We start from the raw sequence: 20155 nt of genomic DNA, 5'->3' as shown, positions 1-20155 counted from the left end.
CTTAAATTTGAACTATTTTATTTATGTTTTCATTTTTTTTTTTAGTTGACAATTCTATTATTTGGTTACAAATTCGTAGATGAAAAAGTCTTGTTTCTTGGTAGAAAATTATTTTCTTGGCGGAAACTTCACATAAATATTTATATTCAACTTTATTATTAAAAATTGAACTATTTTCTTGATTTGAAAATGTACATTTTTATTGAACATTCATATTTCCGAGTAAAAAATTGGATTATTTTGTATAAAACTCATCATTAGTCTTCAAAATATTTTTGAAAAGATTTATACAGATTTCCAAAATTGTAAAAAAAATCTGAAAGATTTTCAGGTATTGGTGCTCTTGGTTTTTGATTCGATGCATACTTTGTTTATAACAATTTCAGAAAAACAACAAATGGCCTAATTGTTTAAAAAATTGTTTAAACAAAAAATGCAGATCGAGATATTTCCGAGACGAATTCAGATATGTTTTTGATTTTTTGATGTGAATCTTAGTTTTTTTCAATTAATTACACAACTGCGAAATCCATATCTGTGGAAAACTTCAAGGTCGTTGTATTCTTGGGTTGTAAGGAATTTTAATTTATATTCTCTATTTCTTTAACCAAATCTTTTGGAGTATTTGGTTGATTCAACAAAAAAATGTTGTTGGGTCAATCAAATATTTTGTTGATTCAACCAAATTTTCATGAAAATCCAAAAAAACCGTTCTTTTGGTCAAGGAGAAAAGTTTTCCTGAGTGGGCAAGAAAATTATTTTTTTATTAAAGTATTTTGACATTTGGTTTTTTGGAAATTCGATTTCCCAAAGATTCGAAATATTTTTCAAAAAAATATTATCTCGGAGGTGAATATTAGATAAAATTTAATAGAATGTAAGCTCCTTATATTGATTGAGTTGTGAGGAAGAACGTGACACACGAGCTATAAAACCCTTCCATTTTCGCTGTTGGCAAAATATGTCTCACAGCGTGTTATTTATTACGAACTGTGGAAATTGAACAAATGCAAATATGTATATTGCGTAACTTTGCATACATATTAAGAATGCATCGAAGTTTTATTTGATTTACGGGAAAATGTTCTCTATTGAATCTGTTTAGTCTAGTCACATCTTTTTTTATTTTAGTCATGAGGATATAGTGTGAAAATTGAATAATAGGATAAAGATTACGATAATAACAAAATTGAGATTGAATGCATTATTCTGAAATTATGAATAATTACTTATCATATCTTTCTATATTGTTAATTTAAAAAATAAAGTTTATTCATTCAAGGGTCAAGATATTTCAAGTGTGCCACTTTTAAATCGACAGTTCTATTTTCAAACAATTTATATAGTTTTCAATTCGTTTTTATATCAAAATAACTCCCCTACAATATTTTTGCAACAAATTTTTTTTAAAAGTTATAAACACTCAAAGTTCTTGATCCTTTTTTTTTAATGGATTACTTGCGAACGGTTTATCGAAATTCAATAATTGAGTTACGAAAATTTTTGTTACAAAGTATACTTGACGCTAAAAAATTGTTCGGTAGTAAAAAATATTTTTTTATTGTTTAAATAATCGGTTATTTTAAGCAATTTAAAATTAATTAAGCTTCTCCGCATATGAAAGAATTCTTCTATGTTTCAATGGATTCTAAAATCTTCCGAAAATTTTGGTGCAAAAAATATTTGTATTTTGCAGTAGTTCAAAAGTTATTGATTTTTTTGTGACCGCGCTCCGACCTCCAGCGCTGGTGGAGCACGTCCGGACGCGTGCTGGTATCATGTTGAGTACAATATGACACCAATTTTCAACTAAAATGATACACTTTCATAAAAAAGTGAATTTTTAATCAAGTGGTTTAACTTTCTACCGGCTATAGTGAATTTTTTAATGAAAAAGATGAATTTTCAACCAAGAAGATTAATTTTTTACTAAAAAAGATTAATTTTTAACAAAATAGATCCATTATCAACTAAGAAAATCGATTTTCAGCCAAGAGTTAAATTGTTAAGTTTTCAGTTAAAAATATTAATTTAAGGAAACAATATTATCAAATAGCCAAGAAATAGGGGAATAATTGCAGAATAAATTACAGTGAAACCCCTTAGTAGCCCTCCCTTCTATAGCCCTCCCTTCTATAGTTCTCCCTTATATAGCTCTTCCCAGAATTGACGCCGTGTAGCAGGTTGGTGTAACAGGAGCTGCGCGGGGTGCACAGGGTCTTCTGTTAACACTCAGGCGAGCACTCAAGCGTGAACAAACAAAAGCGAAGCGGGCTATAATGAGTTACTTCCCACTCACCTTCATCCCCAAAATCGGCGCAATAGAAGAGTTTTACTGTATTTTAAATAAAATTATTGCGTGTATCATACTGAGTACAATATGAAACGAATTTTAAACTAAAATGATAAATGTTCATGAAAAAATAAAATTTTAATCAAGTGGCTTAATTTCCTACAAGGTATAGTGAATTTTAATCAAAAAGATGAATTTTTTACCAAGAAGATTAATTTTTACAAAAAAGATGAATTTTCAACAAAATAAATCCATTATCAACTAAAATAAAAAACCGATTTTCAACCAAAAGTTAAATGGTTAAGTTTTCAGTTAAAAAGATTAATTGAAAAATAATATTATCAAAATAGTTCACTTTTCCACAAAACAGATGAATTTTTAATCAAAAGAATGAAGCGCTATTTAAAAAAAATATTTATTTTAATAATGTGGATGAATTTTCAGCCAAGATATAGGGGAATAATTGGGTAATAAATTATTTTGAATAAAATTATTGTGGGTATCATATTAAGTACAATATGAAACGAATTTTAAACTGAAATGATAAATGTTCATTAAAAAAATGCATTTTTAATCAAGGGGTTCAACTTTCTACCAGGTATACTTATTTTTTCATTAAAAAGATGAATTTTCAATTAAGAAGATTAATTTGCTACTGAAAAAGAATAAGGTGGTTTAATTTTCAATCAAGTATAGATCAATTTTCAACCAAAGAAATGAATCTTCAACCAAAAATATTTGTTTTTAAGAGAGTCGTTAAGTATTCAATGAAGTAGTTGATTTTTCAATCAAAACATGTGAATTTCAAAAAAAAAAATTGAATAGTCAAATTACAATTGAAAAGATTAGTTTTTAATAAAAAAAAAATAATTTTCAACAAAAAAATTAATTTTTCCAGCAAGTAGATGAATTTTTAACTGAACTAATGAAGGTTCATCAAAAAAGTGAATTTTTAATAAAATAGTTTAATCTTCAACAAAGCGAAATTTTCAACCAAGATGATTAATTTTCTATCAAAAAATTATTTTTTTTAACAAATCGGTTCAAACATTCAACCTAGTAGTGGAATTTTAAATAAAAAAAGATTAATTTTCAATGAAAAAAGTTTAGTAGTTGCTATTTAAAATAACAGAGATTTTTAATCTAAATAGCAACTACTAAATTTTTTTATTGAAAATTCATCTTTTTTTTTATTAAAATTCAACTAGAAGGTTGAATGTTTGAACCCAGTTGTTAAAAAAAATACTTTTCTGGTAGAAAATTAATCTTCTTGTTTGAAAATTTCACTATACTTTGTTAAAGATTAAACTATCGCGTCCGAACGTGCTCGACCAGTGCTGGAGGTCAGAGCGTGGTAACAAAAAAACCAATAACTTTTGAACTACTGCAAAATTAAAAACTTTTTTTCACAAAATTTTTCGGAAGAGATTGTAGAATCTATTGGCGCGTGGAAGAATTCTTGCACAGACGGAGAAGTTTAATTAATTTTCAATTGTTTAGAACAAACGATTATTTAAACAATTAAACAATGGTTTTACTACTAAACAATTTTTTAGCGTAAAGTATACTTTGTAAGAAAAATTTTCATAACTTAATTATTGAATTTTTATGAACCGTTCGCGAGTAATCCATTTTTGAAAAAAATGATCAAGAACTTTGATTGTCAATAACTTTAAGGTCATGTGACGAGTGATCAGATTTTTACCTTACCGCCACCTTTCTTATTTCCCAACTTATTTTCAAACGAAGCGCCACATCGATTTGAAAATTTGGGATAATAAATAAGAAGCACTAAGAAAGATGGGCCTGGTCCTAAATTTTAATAATTATGAAAACACAAAAAAAAATTTTTTTCAAAAAAAAAACTTTTCATGATTACACAAATTTAGGACCAGAACCATCATTCTTAGTGCTACTTGTTCATTATCCCAAATTTTCAACTCGATGTGGCGATTTTTGTGAAAATAAGTTGGGAAATAAAAAAAATGGTGGTAAGGTATCATCTGGTCACGTGACCCACTCGTCACATGGTTTTAAAATAAAATTTTTTGTTGCAAAAATATTTTAAGGGAGTTATTTTGATATAAAAAGAAATTGAAAACTATATAAATTGATTGAAAATAGAACTATTGATTTAAAAGTGGCAATATTAATATTAATAATGAATTCTTTTCTTTGTTTTCAGACAGTGTGTTACTTAAATCAAGTTTGATAAATTATCTCTCCAAGAGAAAAATGTCATGATCCGAAGTTGGTAAGTTATTATTGCTTATTATTTGTGTATTAAATACAAGTACAAATATGAAAAGAAGAGTAAAAGTTTTCAAATATTGATTTAAAGTGCTGAATTTTTTAAACTTGTATTACAAAGATGGCATTTTTAAGAAAGTGCACTGAAACCTGGATTTAAGAATCTTTGGTTTATGAAGTTCCTAGAACTTCAGTCCCCGGATAGTTGGATTTAATTTTTTTTTAAATAGTTAAATTTTTAAAAAGCCAAAAAAGAATATGATTTAACAACAATAAAGTTTGTTTACAATCATTCAGTTAGATTTTTAACAAAATAGTTAGATTTTCAGTTTAAAAAATTAAATAAAAGAAAAGAATTATTAACTAAATAGTTTTAACGATGAATGTAATTTTAGTCCAAATTTGATTTGATTATTTTTAGTTTATATATTTTTATTTTCTAATATTTTTCAACTAAATAGTTAAATTTTCAAATCAAAATAGATACATTTTTTAATTAAATAAATTTCCGTTGAATAGAAAATTTTCGAATTTGGAAAAAGATTTTTCTACAAAACAGTTTAATTTTGTACAAAACTGTTGAATATTATACCAAATTCTTGAATTTTGAAGCCAAACACACAAATTGTCTATAAAACTGATACAGTTTTGCCTGAAATTATTAATTAAGAAGAATAAAATTTATTTACCACCAATAATTTAAATTTGCAACAAAATAGATCAATTTTCAGCTTTAAAAATTACTTTATAACAAAAAAAACAACAACTAATTTTCATATAAAATTTTCAATCTTGAACCAAAAAAATGAACTTCTAAGAAAGTAGTTCCAATTTCAAGCGCAGTAAAAAATGAATTATCAACAAGACTTTTAGTTTATATATAAATAGTTGAAATGGTTGATATCTCAAAAAAATAAATATTCTAGCTAAAAATACGAATTTTCGGCAAAAAGTTGATTTCTGAACCAGAAAATGTGAATTCATAAAAAAGTGAATTTTAAACTGAAGCGTAAAATATGAGAGTTCAATAATATGATTTAGTTTTTAATAAAAAAAAAATATTTGTTAGTCAAAAAATGAAAAAAACCTTCAAATATGACTTTTTAACAGAGTGTCATGTCTTTACATATTTCTGAATTTTGTTGAATTATTTTGATGTCTTTAGTTCTATTTTAAATAATGATTTCAAAAAATGCATTTAATGTGTTTAAATAATTTGAATTGATTTCAAAGATTTTTGAGTATTTTTTAAAATACCAAGGAATTTTCAAGACCTTTAAAAAGTTTCAAGGGATTTAAAAAAATGTCTCTGGAGTTTTTAACACTTTCCAGAATTTCGGAAATTGTAATACAATATTATAGAACCTGTGAGGTTTTAATACATTTAAAAAGATTCCATCAGATTTCCGAGGATTTCAATGATTTTAAAAACTCTTAAGGTATTTTAATAAATTTTCTAGGATTTCTGGAAATACCAGATTTTTTTGCCATTTCGCGGGATTTTATAATATTTTAATAGATTTCAAACAACCTATTCACAAAAATTGAAGAATTGAAAAAATGGATTTTTTTGTGAGTTTTTTAGAAATATTCAAAAATCATTCAAATCCTTTGAAGTCTTTTAAAATTATTGAAATGAATATTTCATTAATTTGAAGAGTCTTCAAATAATTTGAATGATTTTTGAATATTTGTAAAAAACTCAAAAAAAATTCAAAAGCTTCAAAAAGTTTCAAGGAATTTTAAAAGATTTCAAACGATTTTATATATTTTATGGTGCTTTTCAAAATTCCAAGGAACTTTTAAGAGCTTTAAAAAGTTTTAAGGAATGCCAAACGATTTCAATGGATTTCAAAGCATTTATTCGCATGAATTTTGGGATTTTGGAGGATTCCAATGATTTGCAAATATTTCAATGCATTACTGAAGATTTTGAAATTTTTTAAATATTCCAAGAAATTTTCAATTGATTTCAATAATTTGAAGGGATTTCGAAGAATTTTATAGATTTTTGGGTAGTATCAAAAGATTTCAAAGGATTGGAAATATTTTACGGTGTTTTTAAACAATTTTAAGAAATTTTCAAAATATTTAAAAAGTTTCAAGGACCTTCAAAGAATTTGAAATATTTTATGGTGTTTTTTAGAATTCCAAAGAATTTTCAAGAGCTTTAAACATTTTCAAGGGATTTTAAAGGATTTTAAATATTAAATATTTTCAAAGAATTAAAAAAATTTTATGGTATTTTTAAACATTCTAAGAAATGTTCAAACTTGTAAAAAAAATGTCAAGGGAGTTCAAAAGATTTTATAGGATTTAAAATATCTAGGTTATTTGAAAAAATCCTAAGGAATTTTCATTTGAACGTTCGGAATTTCAAAAACATTTTTTTTCTGTGAGTTACTTAATAGGATTTAAAAGGATTTATAATATTCAAGAGTAATTTTTAAAATTATAAAGCATTTTCAAGAATTTTAAAATTTTTGAAATGATTTCAAAAGATTTTAAACTTTTTAAGGTTTTTTAAAAGACTCCGATGAGTTTTTAATTGATTTCTATAACTTGAAGGGATTTCAAATGATTGTGAATATTTTAGAGCATTTTAAAAGATTCTAAGGTGTTTTCAAGGGCAAAAAATTCAAGCAAGTTCCAAAGAAATCTGGGAGTTAAGGCATTATTTGAATTTTTTAAAATATTTTTTTTATTAATATTTTGTTTTCTGTTTTCATTGAAATTCTTTGGAATTCTTTTGAATTTTTTAAATTCTATTGATAAAATTATTAAAGGATTTAAAATATTTTAAGGTTTTTTGTAAATTCCAAGGCACTCTAAAGAGCTTTAAAAAATTGCAAGGCGTTTGAAAAGATTTTGAAGGATTTGATATATTATTTCCTTAAAATTATTTCCTGTTCATTTAAATTATCTGGAATTGTTTGTTAGTCATTAGTCACTTTTTTGGTTAGAAATGAGTAGGGTTTTAAAAATATAAAGAGATTTTCAAAAATATAAAGAGATTTACAAATATTTTTTACCATTAATTTGTAATTTGCCCTGAATTCGTATTATGTATCCTGAATTCTTTTGAATTCTTTTAAATTTACTCAATTCCACTCAATACAATGGATTAAAACTTTTTTTTGTTTAATTCATATTGAAGTCTTTAAAACTCACCTCAAATTCTTTGGAATTTCATCGAACTCTTTTGAATTCTGTTTAATTTTTCTAATCTCATTTCAAAATCACTCATTTCAATAAACTTTTTTTATATTTTTTGTTTCCAATTTACTTAATTGATTTTTAAATTTAGCTTGATTTTTTATAAATCTCATGGAATTCTTCTCATTTTCCTTAAATTCCTCTAAGTTCACTCAAATTTAACTGAAATCAATGGAATTTTAAAAAATATTTCCAATAAATTTGAATGCTTTTTTTTATTTATAAATTAGTATTGTTTCAAAGTTTTGAAATTATTTTTACGAACTCAGCCTTAATTCTTATTAATTAACCCTGAATTCTTTTAAATTCTTTGGAATTATCGTGAATTTGTCAAATTCATTTTTTTATTTAATTGATCTTAAAGTCTTAACTTTACCCTGAATTTTTATAAGCTTATTTCAGATTTTCTTAATTCAATTAAGTTTTTTCATATTTTTAAATTGTCTTCAATTCATTTCAATTTGTATAAATTGCATTGAATTATTCTCGTTAGCTTAAATTTACATCAATTTATTTCAATTTTACGAAAATCAATGTAATCTTTGTATTTTAAACATTTTTTTCGAATTCATTTTAATTATTTTGAACTTCACTCGAATTTTTTTTAAGTTTTATGAATTTATCCTGAATTTGTTACCTTTTGAGCGCGAGAAAAGTACCGTCTTGAGCGTGACAAAAAGTACCCTTGGGTCCCTATATTACATCCCATAAGGACTGTGAGGCGTGGTTGCAAACTTTAGCGAGGTTTATTGAACATCCATTTTTCACAGTGTACAGCTAAAATTTTTAGAATGTTTTCTTAAATGTATTTTTTCATTGTAATGTATTTTTAATTTCAAATGTTTAAATCTTGATAAGATAGAGATTTGGCATACGAAAAAATTTTTTATTAAAGTATTCTTGTTTCGTTCGTTGAAGTTGTACCCTCGGGAAAATGGAGTGTTTTAATCTCGTTACGCCACTGACAAAAGGATCTAGAAAGGAAACCTTACGGTTGGTTCTGCACATCGACTTCCTCCTTTATTTTCCTTTGTCGCTCGTTCTTATTAACTTCATCGACAGGCTACAAGAGAAACAAAAGGAAAGGGGGAATTCGACTTGAAGTTTGAAATGGGAGGGTAAATTTAGAAATTCGGTCTCGTACTTTGTTACATTATAGCAAATTTATTGTCACGTAATAGAAAAACCAATATTGCGAGTATGTTCACTCGCATTTGGGTCAACATATCTCAAGTCTGTCACTTTTAAATTGATAGTTTTATTTTCAATCAATTTATAAATTTTTTGATTCGTTTTTATATCAAAATAACTCCCCTAAAATATTTTTGCCAAAAATTTTTTTTATGTAATTAACAATCGAAGTTCTTGATCATTCTTTTCAAAAATGGATTACTCGTGAACGGTTTATCGAAATTCAATAATTGAGTCATGAAAATTTTTGTTACGAATTATACTTCACGCTAAAAAATTGTTCGGTAGTAAAACAAATTTTTTAATTGTTTAAATAATCGTTTGTTTTAAACAATTTAACATTAATTAAACCTTTCCGTCTGTGAAATAATTCTTCCACGTGCTAATAGATTCTACAATCTCTTCCGAAAATTTTGGTGAAAACAAAAGTTTGTATTTTTCAATAGTTCAAAAGTTATTGACTTATTGGCGCGCGACTGTTGGTTCTCGCGCTTCGCGCCCGATGTTGTATTTATTTCGCGCCTCGCGCTCGATTATACATTTACCACGCGCTACGCGTTCGGTCTTTATATTTTCGCACATTCTTGCGCAAACATTTTAAAATTAAGACTCAAAACATCCACAACTGTAATTTTGTGATTGTGAATTCTCTTTCTTTAAAAAAGCTTAGCTCGAGAGTTTGACCGCATCTACGGCACACGACTGAGGGCAATCTAAAGGTTTTTTTTGTCTTAAAGCGCTCCGCGCTTAGTCTTTGCATTTCTTCCGCATTCGGACACAGACCTTTTAAAATCAAAGGTGAACGGACTGACAACTGTAATTTTGTGATTTTGAACTCTCTTTTGTTAAAGCTCTTTTGGCTTTAACGAACACATTCTCTTCACGTATCTCGTGCTTCGCACTCGATTTTGTCCAACCTGTCAACTTTTCTACATTATACACAACACTTTTGTATCAATTATAATATATTTTTTGTGTAACTCTGCCAGGGATTAATTATTAAAAAATAGAAAAATAAAAAGCAAATTGTATTTATCATGATTATTCTTGTATTTGTTTCTTATTTTGCTTTAAATTATATTCTAAGCTGCTCTGAAACATGTATCATTTCAATAAATGTATATCATTACAATTCATAATATGCATAAAAATTGAATCATACTAATTCTTATTTCCTTGTTTTTATAATTTTTTTATTTTTAATGTTTTTTACGATTAAATAAAAACTACTGCGAATCTGCGTAGGGTCTAATACAGGATCCTATATAGGGTCCTATATAGGGTCCTATATAGGAGCCTATGTCTTCTTTCGTCTTTTCTATGCTTTTTCCAAAAAATTAATTTTTTAATTTTTAATCTTATGTTTTACGATTAAAAGAAAATCTACTCGTCCTGTCGAAAAATAATTAATAATGAATTTGTAGATCTTTTTAGGCGAACAACTTTTGTCTGGTAATTTAAGTTCATACCTTCTGTCGTTTTTACAAACAAATTTAACATTTTTATTTAGAATGTTATTTTTTACAACTAAAGCAAAAACTAACTGTCCTATCAAAAATTATAGCTCTTCTCTGGATGAACAAGTTTTGTATCATTTTTTCTCGTAGCTTATATCGAAAAGTGATTCATTCTTAATTTGTAGTTCTTTCCATGGCGCGCAATTTGAGCTTTTTCATTTTTTTCGTATCTTGCATAGTTTCACCCAAAAATGGAATTTTTGGATTTTTCATTATTTTTAGTACGATTAAGTTTGGAGCGTTCAACTTCTCGACCAAATTAAAAAAGTTGTTAGCATAGTCCTGTAGGGATTTAAAAAAGCAAAGTTTTTCTTCTCTTGACTTGTTTCATATCATGCGTTTTTTGGCTTAAAATGTTCATTTTAGTTTCTTTTTTTGGATTTTGAAAATGCTCTAACTCTTGTAATTTTCTTTTTATAGAAACAAGTCATGGGGGTAAATTGTTTAAGTTTTGAAGTACTATGAACAACCGTGCATAGAATTTTTACATTTTGAAAAAATGTGGTTTCAAAATTTTTTTGTACGATCAAATTTTGAATTTTCAACTTTTTGACCAAATTGAAAAAGTTGTTATAATAATCTTGTAGGACTTTCAAAAAGCAACGTTTTTCTTCTCTAGACTTTTTTTCGCATCATGTGTTGTTTGGATTAAAATGTTCATTTTAGTTTTTTTTTTTGGATTTTGAAAATGCTCTAACTCTAATAATTTTCTTTTTATAAAAAAAGTCAGAAGAATAAATTGTTTAAGTTTTGAAGTATTATGAACAACCGTGCATAGAATTTTTACATCTTGAAAAAATCTGATTTCAAAAATTTGTTGTACGATCAAATTTTGAATTTTCAACTTTTTGACCAAATTGAAAAAGTTGTTATCATAATCTTGTAGGGCTTTCAAAAAGCAACGTTTTTCTTTTCCAGACTTTTTTTCGTATCATGTGTTGTTTGGATTAAAATGTTCATTTTAGTTTTTTTTTTTTTGGATTTTGAAAATGCTCTAACTCTAATAATTTTCTTTTTATAAAAAAAGTCAGAAGAATAAATTGTTTAAGTTTTGAAGTATTATGAACAACCGTGCATAGAATTTTTACATATTGAAAAAATGTGATTTCAAAAATTTGTTGTACGATCAAATTTTGAATTTTCAACTTTTTGACCAAATTGAAAAAGTTGTTATCATAATCTTGTAGGGCTTTCAAAAAGCAACGTTTTTCTTTTCCAGACTTTTTTTCGTATCATGCGTTGTTTGGCATAAATTGTTCATTTTAGTTTGCTTCTCTGGATTTTGAAAATGCTATAACTCTAGTAATTTTTGATTTTTCAAAAAAAGTCAGCAGGATAAATTGTTAAATTTGTTCAATTCTATGAATAACCGTACAGAGAATTTTTGAATTTTTAAAAAAGTGGTCTCAAAAATATTAAAATTGTGCCCACTTTTTGAATTTTCATCCAAAATGGCTGGATAACGAACTTGACCTTTAGTTTAGGACACTAAACGAGTGTACCAAATGGCAATCTAATAGATTAATTTTTTTCAAAAGCTATCGTGTTCACAGACAGCCTAACATACATTATACATACAGACAGACATACAGACAGATACATTCGTAAAAACCTGTTTTTCGGGTTCAGGGGGTCTCAAAACGTGGGAATTTGACAAAAACTGGGGGGGGGGGGTCAAATTTTACACAAATCTAACACCTTCTCTGATGAGAATGTAAACAGATGAATTTAAAATTTAAAAAATTTAGTAGTTGGTATTTAAATCGAAAATCTCCAGTATTTTAAATAGCAACTACTACATTTTTTAAATTGAAAATTCATCTTTTTTGGTTTAAAATTCAACTACCAGGTTGAATGTTTGAACCGATTTGTTAAAAAATACTCTTTTGGTAGAAAATTAAGCTTCTTAGTTGAAAATTTCACTTTGTTGAAGATTAAACTATTTTATTAAAAATTCAGTTTTTGTCTTGAAGCTTCATTATTTCAGTCAAAAATTCATCTACTTGCTGGAAAAATTAATTTTTTGGTTGACAATTATTTTCTTTTATTAAAAAGTAATCTTTTCAATAATAATTTGACTATTCAATTTTTGTTGTTGAAATTTACATGTTTTGACTGAAAACTCAACTAATAGATTGAATACTTAACCAATCTCTTAAAAAAAATATTTTTGGTTGAAGATTCATTTCTTTGGTTGAAAATTTATCTATGCTTAAGGGCATGTAACACAGCTAAATACCTATATTACCGACCTCACTTTATCAGTTAACTGAATTTTTTTTTGAACCTAAGAACTTTTTTTTGTAAATAAAATATCGAGCTGAAACTTTGGAAAATGTATTAGAGTACAATAAAGTACGTTTAGGTACTGCATTTTGGTAGGAACTTCACTGAAAATTATTTCATCTTTTTTCTGAACCTCGACATTTTTTGAACGTTGGAACTTTTTTTATACATAAAATATTGGTCTCAAACTTTGAAAAATGCAAGAGCCGAAAGAAAACTACGTTTAAGTACAAACATAATAATAAAAGATGTAGAAAAAATGTCAACTATCAATTCCATCGGCATCAGCCGGTAACGTTGTACACGAAAACACGAACCCTCTAGAGCCTGGTCTAGTGGCCGCCAGGGTTCGTATTTTCGTGTACGACGTTACCGGCTGATGCTGATGGAATTGGTAGTCGAAATATTTTTTTTACATATTTTATTATCAAGATTGGTACTTAAACGTATTTTTCTTTCAGCTCATGCATTTCTCAAAGCTTGAGACCGATATTTTACGTATAAAAAAAGTTCGAACGTTCAAAAAATGTCGAGGTTCAGAAAAAAGATGAAATAATTTTCAGTGAAGTTCCTACGAAAATGCAGTTCCTAAACGTACTTGATTGTAGTCTAATACATTTTCCAAAGTTTCAGCTCGATATTTTATTTACAAAAAAAGTTCTTAGGTTCAAAAAAACATGCGGTGAACTGGAAAAGTGAGGTCGGTAATATAGGTATTTAGCTCTGTCACATGCCTTTAATTGTAAATTTAACCATCTTATTCTTTTTTAGTAGAAAATTAATCTTCTTGGTTGAAAATTCATCTTTTTGATAAAAAAATAACTACATCTGGTAGAAAGTTGGACCGCTTGATTAAAAATGAATTGTTTTCATGAACATTTATAATTTCAGTTTAAAATAATTCGTTTCATATTGTACTTAATATTATATCCACAATAATTTTATTCAAAATAATTTATTATCCAATCGTTTCCCTATTTCTTGGCTGAAAGTTGATCTACATTATTAAAAAAAATTTTAATGTAGCTATATTTTTTTGGTTGCAAATTCATCTATTTTGTGGAAAAGTGAACTATTTTGATAATCAGAAAGTGGAGGAGCGTAGTCTGAAGTTGCGCACGGAGCGTTGCCTCGGCTCCCTCCTTGTGGAGAAGGTGGCCGCTGGACCTGGAAATTGGGAAATGACAGTACATTTATTTTTTGACCATGAATTTTACAAATATTTAGAAAATAAATCTGTTTAATTTTGATTTGAAACATCTTTTAAATAATAAGCTAAATTGTTATATTTTTCAATTATAATATCATTCAGTTTAGAATGTGTAATTGAAAAATCGTTCACTTTAAAAATGTTCTATTTTAATTTTGAAGCGTACATTTTTATTTAAAGAAGTTTAAAATGTAGTTTTAAAGACTTAAAAACTTGAAAATTAGAAATGTTTGAAATAGATGGTTTAGGATTAAAAAAAATTTTAATTTGATAAAATTTGAATATAAATTAATAAATAATTTTTTAATTGAACTGTACTTTAAATATTAAAAAGTAAATAATAATTGATTTTACAAGACGATTGGAAATCAGTTTATAATTTTAGAATTTCCAGATTTAAACTTTACAAATTAAACTGTTTAAATTTGAAAGTCTTATTAGTTAGACAAATGTAAACACCCGATTGAAACTTTATAAACTATTTTTAATTTTAAAATAACTTTAAAATAATATATGCGTAGTTAAAGGCTTTAATTAAATTTCAAATATTGTTTCAGTTTAAAATATTCCATTTTTAATCCATTCAATTTGGACATTTTCTAATTTAGAAAAATAGCAATGATTTAATATTTAGAAATATATGACTGTTTATTTAAAATCCGTAAATACAAATCAAAAACACACACCTAAACAAAAAACTAAACTTTAAACGTTACAATTTTAATTATTCTTTTTAAACATATTAATTTGTTACTCAAATTGTTGAATAGTTATGTATAAATAACTATTTAAAACCTACTATACTTAGAAAAAATTTGATTAATTTCAAGAAATATTTAGAAGATTTCAAAAAATTCAAACTTTATTAAATATCTAAAATGTTTTCAAATAATTTCGAAGATTGTTAAGAAATGTGAAGGGCTTTAAAAGAAAAAAATTTTTTTCTTAAGATTCATAGGAAAATTAAAAATGATTTTTTATGTTGAAAAATTAATTCAAGAAAATGTTTAAAAATATTTAGAAAGATTTAAGAAACTATGAAAAATGAATGTGGAAAATTTCAAGCAATTAAATTAAAAATTTGAAGTGTTTTCAGGATTTCTAAAGTATTTGAAATAAAAAAAATTCAACTTTTAATTTAAGAAGTGTTCAGTGTATGAAAAAATCTTATTGTTCAATTTTTAATGTTTCTGGCTTAAAATCTCCTAAAATAGTATAATTTTGAACATTTTAAAATTTATTGATTGATTTTTTAATTTAGAGCATTGCAAATGATAACGTGGATTTATATTTTATGGGTCTGAAAATCATTTAAAAAATCTCATCTTTTTAATGTAGCGTTATTCTTTTTGTTGAAAATTTATCTATTTTGTGGAAAGGTGAACTATTCCAATAATATTATTTTCTTAAATTAATATTTTTAACTGAAAACTTAACAATTCAACTTGTGGTTGAAAATCGATTTTTTTAGTTGTCAATGGATCTATTTTTTTTTAAATTCATCTTTTTTAGTGTAACAACAATTTTCATAACTCAATTATTGAATTTCGATGAACCGTTCGCGAGTAATCCATTTTTGAAAAAAATGATCAAAAACTTTTATTGTTAATAACTTAAAAAAAAAATTATTATTTTTATTATTAACTATCGATTTAAAAGTGGCACACTTGAGATATTTTGACCCATTTACAACAGAAAAAGTCTAGGTAATATACAAAGTTCATTAAAATATTCACCATTTGAAAAGTCAGTCTGCTGCCAGTGAAATGTGTTAAACTTGAGTATAAATTTGGCTGGATTAAAAAAAAAACACTGGTGTCTACCCTACCTGCAAAACCTGGAAAACTTGGAATTGTCAGGGAATTTTTATATATCTGGAAAAATCTGCAAATGTCAGGGAATTTTTTTAAGTCCGGGAATATTTTGAGGCTTGATTAATCTTTTGTTCAAATTGCAATATGGAATTGAATAACCATGATTCTGTATTGGAAAAAATATATTTTTATTACTGTATTTAAATTGTTAGTTGAAAATTTGTTTTGTTTGAAATTACTTCTTTAATTGAAAATTAAATTACTCTATTTTTGATTGAACATTGATTGATTTTTGTTAAGAATTTATGTATTTCGTTGTATGTTCTTTCTTTTTGGTAAAAAATTAATCTTTTATCCTAACTGAAATATATGTCTCAATTTAACTTATCTGGAAAAGTCGTCCTTTTTGGTTGAATTCAAATGTTTTGTTATTAAAAATTACAATATTTAATTATTCGGTTTTGAAAACTAAACTCTTTTTTTTAATCAATTTTTTTGGTTGGAGTTCTAGCTTTTTTGTTGAAAATTCTTTTTTTTCTTTTTGGTTTGAAAATAATTTTGTCAGCTGAAAGTTTGGCTTTTCTATTTTTGGTTAAAAGTTGATCGCTTTTGGTTGAAAATTCAAGTATCTGGTTGAAAATGTATGTACTTTGATAACAATTTGTTCTCTATAGTTAAAATAAATTATTTTTTTATTAAAAATTGAAAACTTTTATGGTTAAAATATCAACTAGTAAATTTTAAGTTCAGAATTCATTTTTTAAAATGAAGATTTAATTACTTGGCAGAAACTTAAACTCTTTGGTTGAAAATTATTTATTTGGTCCATTGAAGAAATGGAAAAAGAATTTAGTTAGTAGACACAAAAGGCTCTCTGATTATCGATCCTTAAAATGCATACATTCTAGTTTTTAATATAACACTGAGGTGGTCGATCCCGATACAACATTACTACCAAATTTAGCCAAATTAAATTTCTTTGAATTAAGCGTACGACTTATGGGTACTTTTTTGGGAAACCTATTATATGTCATCAGAGACCAAAAAAAGCAAAAAAATCTCCCCTAATCGTTCATCTCATTATAACAATTTTGAGAGAATTTTCATAGGTGGCGGTGCTGAGTGGACGTCCCAGTGGGCACAAAGTTTGGCGACGTCTTTACGACATCGTTACGACATCTTTACGACATCCTATGTCCATGTCGTTGAGGTGCCTTTAAGACATCGTAAATAAGTCGTGTGATGTGACGATGTCTTTACGATATCGCAAAGACACCGAAACGACATGGACATATGATGTCGTAAAGTTGTCGTAAAGATGTCGTAACGATGTCGTAAAGACGTCGCCAAACTCTGTGCCCACTGGGGTCGCGATAGAGTCGCCAGCCTCTTCTCGAAAGTTTAAAGAGCGAAAAAAATTTGTTTAGCCTAAAATTAGCACAAAAAAAGCAAAAAATATGGCGTATTCAACTTTTCAATTTTCCTTGGTACCGGCGCTAAGTGGACGTACCTTGCAATTGGTTTACAAACTCAGCCTTCCCCAGTGGGCACAAAGTTTGGCGACGTCTTTACGACATCTTTACGACATCTTTACGATAACTTTACGACATCCTATGTCTATGTCGTTAAGATGTCTTTACGATATCGTAAATAAGTCGCATGATCTGACGATGTCTTTACGACATCGTAAAGACAGCGAAACGACATGGACATAGAATGTCGTAAAGTTGTCGTAACGATGTCGTAAAGACGTCGACAAATGTTGTGCCCACTAGGGATCCTGTTTGCTGTGCTTTGTTCAAAATATAATTTTTACTGCCTGTTGAAACAAGATGAAGCTGACGCTTGTTGATTAGTGCCTTGGTTAATGCTAGTTACGAGTTTATTTAGAGGCTAGCGACAGGTACAATTACTCACACACCCATAAACTTCCAGAGGGTTCTCCTCATTCTCGAGAAAATCTCAGTTTAGCTCAAGTTTCCGGTATGATGGTGCGTTTCTAGTGCGTTTATGGCAACTATGGTCTGAGTAAACATCGCTCGAGTCGACTACAGTCTACACTATCTAGATGCAGTGGTGCGCCGCGTTGTGTGGCTTTGTCGCGGATTAGCTTAAGTCTTCTCCCTCGTTATAGCGTCCAACATCCGGTAGTCCCTTTGACAATTTCGCTACGGGGATGAGATCGAACTCGAGCGCAGGAAGTGCTGCAACAGTCCACAAACCTCGCTGCACTTGCCGCTAGCTCAAAAGCTTCCGGAAATACGAGAGAAGGAAAGCGGTAAAGTCGAATCCACCCTTTACTGATAAGTCGGCGCGAGTAATGGTTCGGAAGTCGCAGACTCCCTTGAACATGGATTTTGCTGCTTGTGCTTGTTCGAATCGTCAGATATTGGGATTTTCTGCACCATTAAAATGCTCGCTGATTATTATCTGCGGATGAACCTAGATTTTACACCATTCCAATTTGAAAAGATTATTGAACAAACCATGCAGAACTACACTGAAAACAAAATGGTTAGTTGGGCCAACCCGAAAAACCCAAAAATTGTAGAGCTCAAAATTTTGAGAATTCCAGGAGTTCGGATCAGAATTCTGCTAGCCCCCTGAATAGTTCCGCAAAAAAGTGTACATATGTAAAGTGTTGTAGGGTTTGGATTTTATGTTAATCCAAAAATGTTAGTATACTTTTTTTCTATAACTATTCAGGGGGCTACCAGAACTCTGATAAAAAATCCTGGAATTCTCAAAATTTTAAGTTAAAAATTTTTTTTGGTATGTGTAGTGTTGTAGTTTTTTGGATTTTAAGTTTATCGAAAAATTTTATTAGACTTTTTGTAGAACTTTTCAGAGGGCTACCAAAACTCTGATCGGAACTCATGGAATTCTCAAAATTTTAAATTTGCAAATTTTTGGGTATATGTAGTGTTGTAGGTTTTTAGATTTTTAGTTCATCGAAAAAGATTATCAGACTTTTTGTAGAACTTTTGAGGGGAGTATGAGAACTGATCGGTACTCCTGAAATTCTCAAAATTTTGAATTTAAAATGTTTTGGGTATGTGTTAAGTGTTGTAGGTTTTTGGATTTTAAGTTTATCGAAAAATGTTATTAGACTTTTTGTAAAACTTTTCAAGGGGCTACCGTTACTCTGATCAGAACTACTGAAAAACTCAAAATGTTGAAATTCAAAATTTGTGGGTATATTTATAGTATTCTAGGTTTTTGGAATTTGATTTTATCGAAAAATATTCTTATAATTTGTTGTAGAACTCTTAAGGGACTCCCAGAACTCTGATCAGAACTCCTAGAACACTTTCGAAAAATTTCTCTGAAATTTCGGGATTTTCAAACTTGTGTAACTTTCGAGCTTTAAAGTTGTTCGAAATTATTTTGTTGTAGAACTCTAGAATTCTGTTGGAACTGCAAGAATATTAAAGAAAAAAAAATTATTTTTGTTTAAAGTGGGGGGCTATCTCTATTTTTTAAATTTAACATTTATTTTGGAAAATTGGTTCATTGGTAACTTTGATACTAATTTCAGAAAAAAATTAAAAGATATTTACATATGATTTGAAAAATCGAATGCAAATACTCATTTCACTGAATCGGAATCATTTGAAAAATTATTCAATTAAAATAATATAATTGCAAATATAAATTTGCTTTTAATGTGCAAATTTTACTAAATATCTCATTATCTAACCTTCAAGTGAATAATTAATTTCTGTTAGTGAAATTTAAGAAACTAAATTTTAATCTTTATTCACTTTAATATTAAAAAAAAGTTAGTCAACTAATAATAATCAATTGACCATTTTAAAAAAGAAAAACTATTAAAATATAATTCTCTTATAAAACATTCAAATAAATTTTACTTTCTACATTTTTTAAATTTGATCTTTCGTTTTTTAACATTCTACTTAATCATAAACTTTAAAATTAATTCCTGAAAATTAAAGTTTTAGTAGAATTAGTTGAAAATTGATTAATCAGTTCACAAAAAAGGATAAAAGCATGAAAAAATTATTTTCATTATTAAGTTTTTAAAACTAAAACAAAAAAATGTGACGTAACTACAGTCAGGTGGTGGGGCGAGGCAAAGGGGTAAAAAATAACTTTACGTGATATGCGAACGCTCCCTAATAATAGACTCGGAAATTTTACATTACATGGATTCACTGAATTCATTCCTTCAGAATCTAATTTCAGCAAGAATATAAGTGCTCAGAAAATGTTAGCAAATAAATAGTTATTAGAAAATTATATGTGATAAAAATGAGTACAGTAGATAGGCAGGAGCGGTTCTGGAGAAAAAAGTAAGACGGCAATCTGGATACGTTAGTATTTGTGTGTGTGTGTGTGGGGCGGGGGGGGGGGGGGG

The 20155-nt window shown here is 27.4% G+C and overlaps 1 protein-coding gene across 1 annotated transcript in view; it reads left to right on the top strand.

Annotated features, from left to right (window-relative positions):
• LOC117181490 overlaps window positions 1–20155 on the top strand; it is an 83281-nt gene that overhangs the window by 44292 nt on the left and 18834 nt on the right. Inside the window, exon 3 of the mRNA XM_033374210.1 lies at window positions 4479–4547. The gene's annotated coding sequence lies outside the window, so the exon portion shown is untranslated. The remainder of the gene's footprint in view (window positions 1–4478; window positions 4548–20155) is intronic.

This window comes from Belonocnema kinseyi, chromosome 10, assembly GCF_010883055.1.
Source record: "Belonocnema kinseyi isolate 2016_QV_RU_SX_M_011 chromosome 10, B_treatae_v1, whole genome shotgun sequence".
Taxonomy (NCBI): Eukaryota; Metazoa; Arthropoda; class Insecta; order Hymenoptera; family Cynipidae; genus Belonocnema; species Belonocnema kinseyi.
This window is presented reverse-complemented; position numbering and strand designations above follow the sequence as displayed.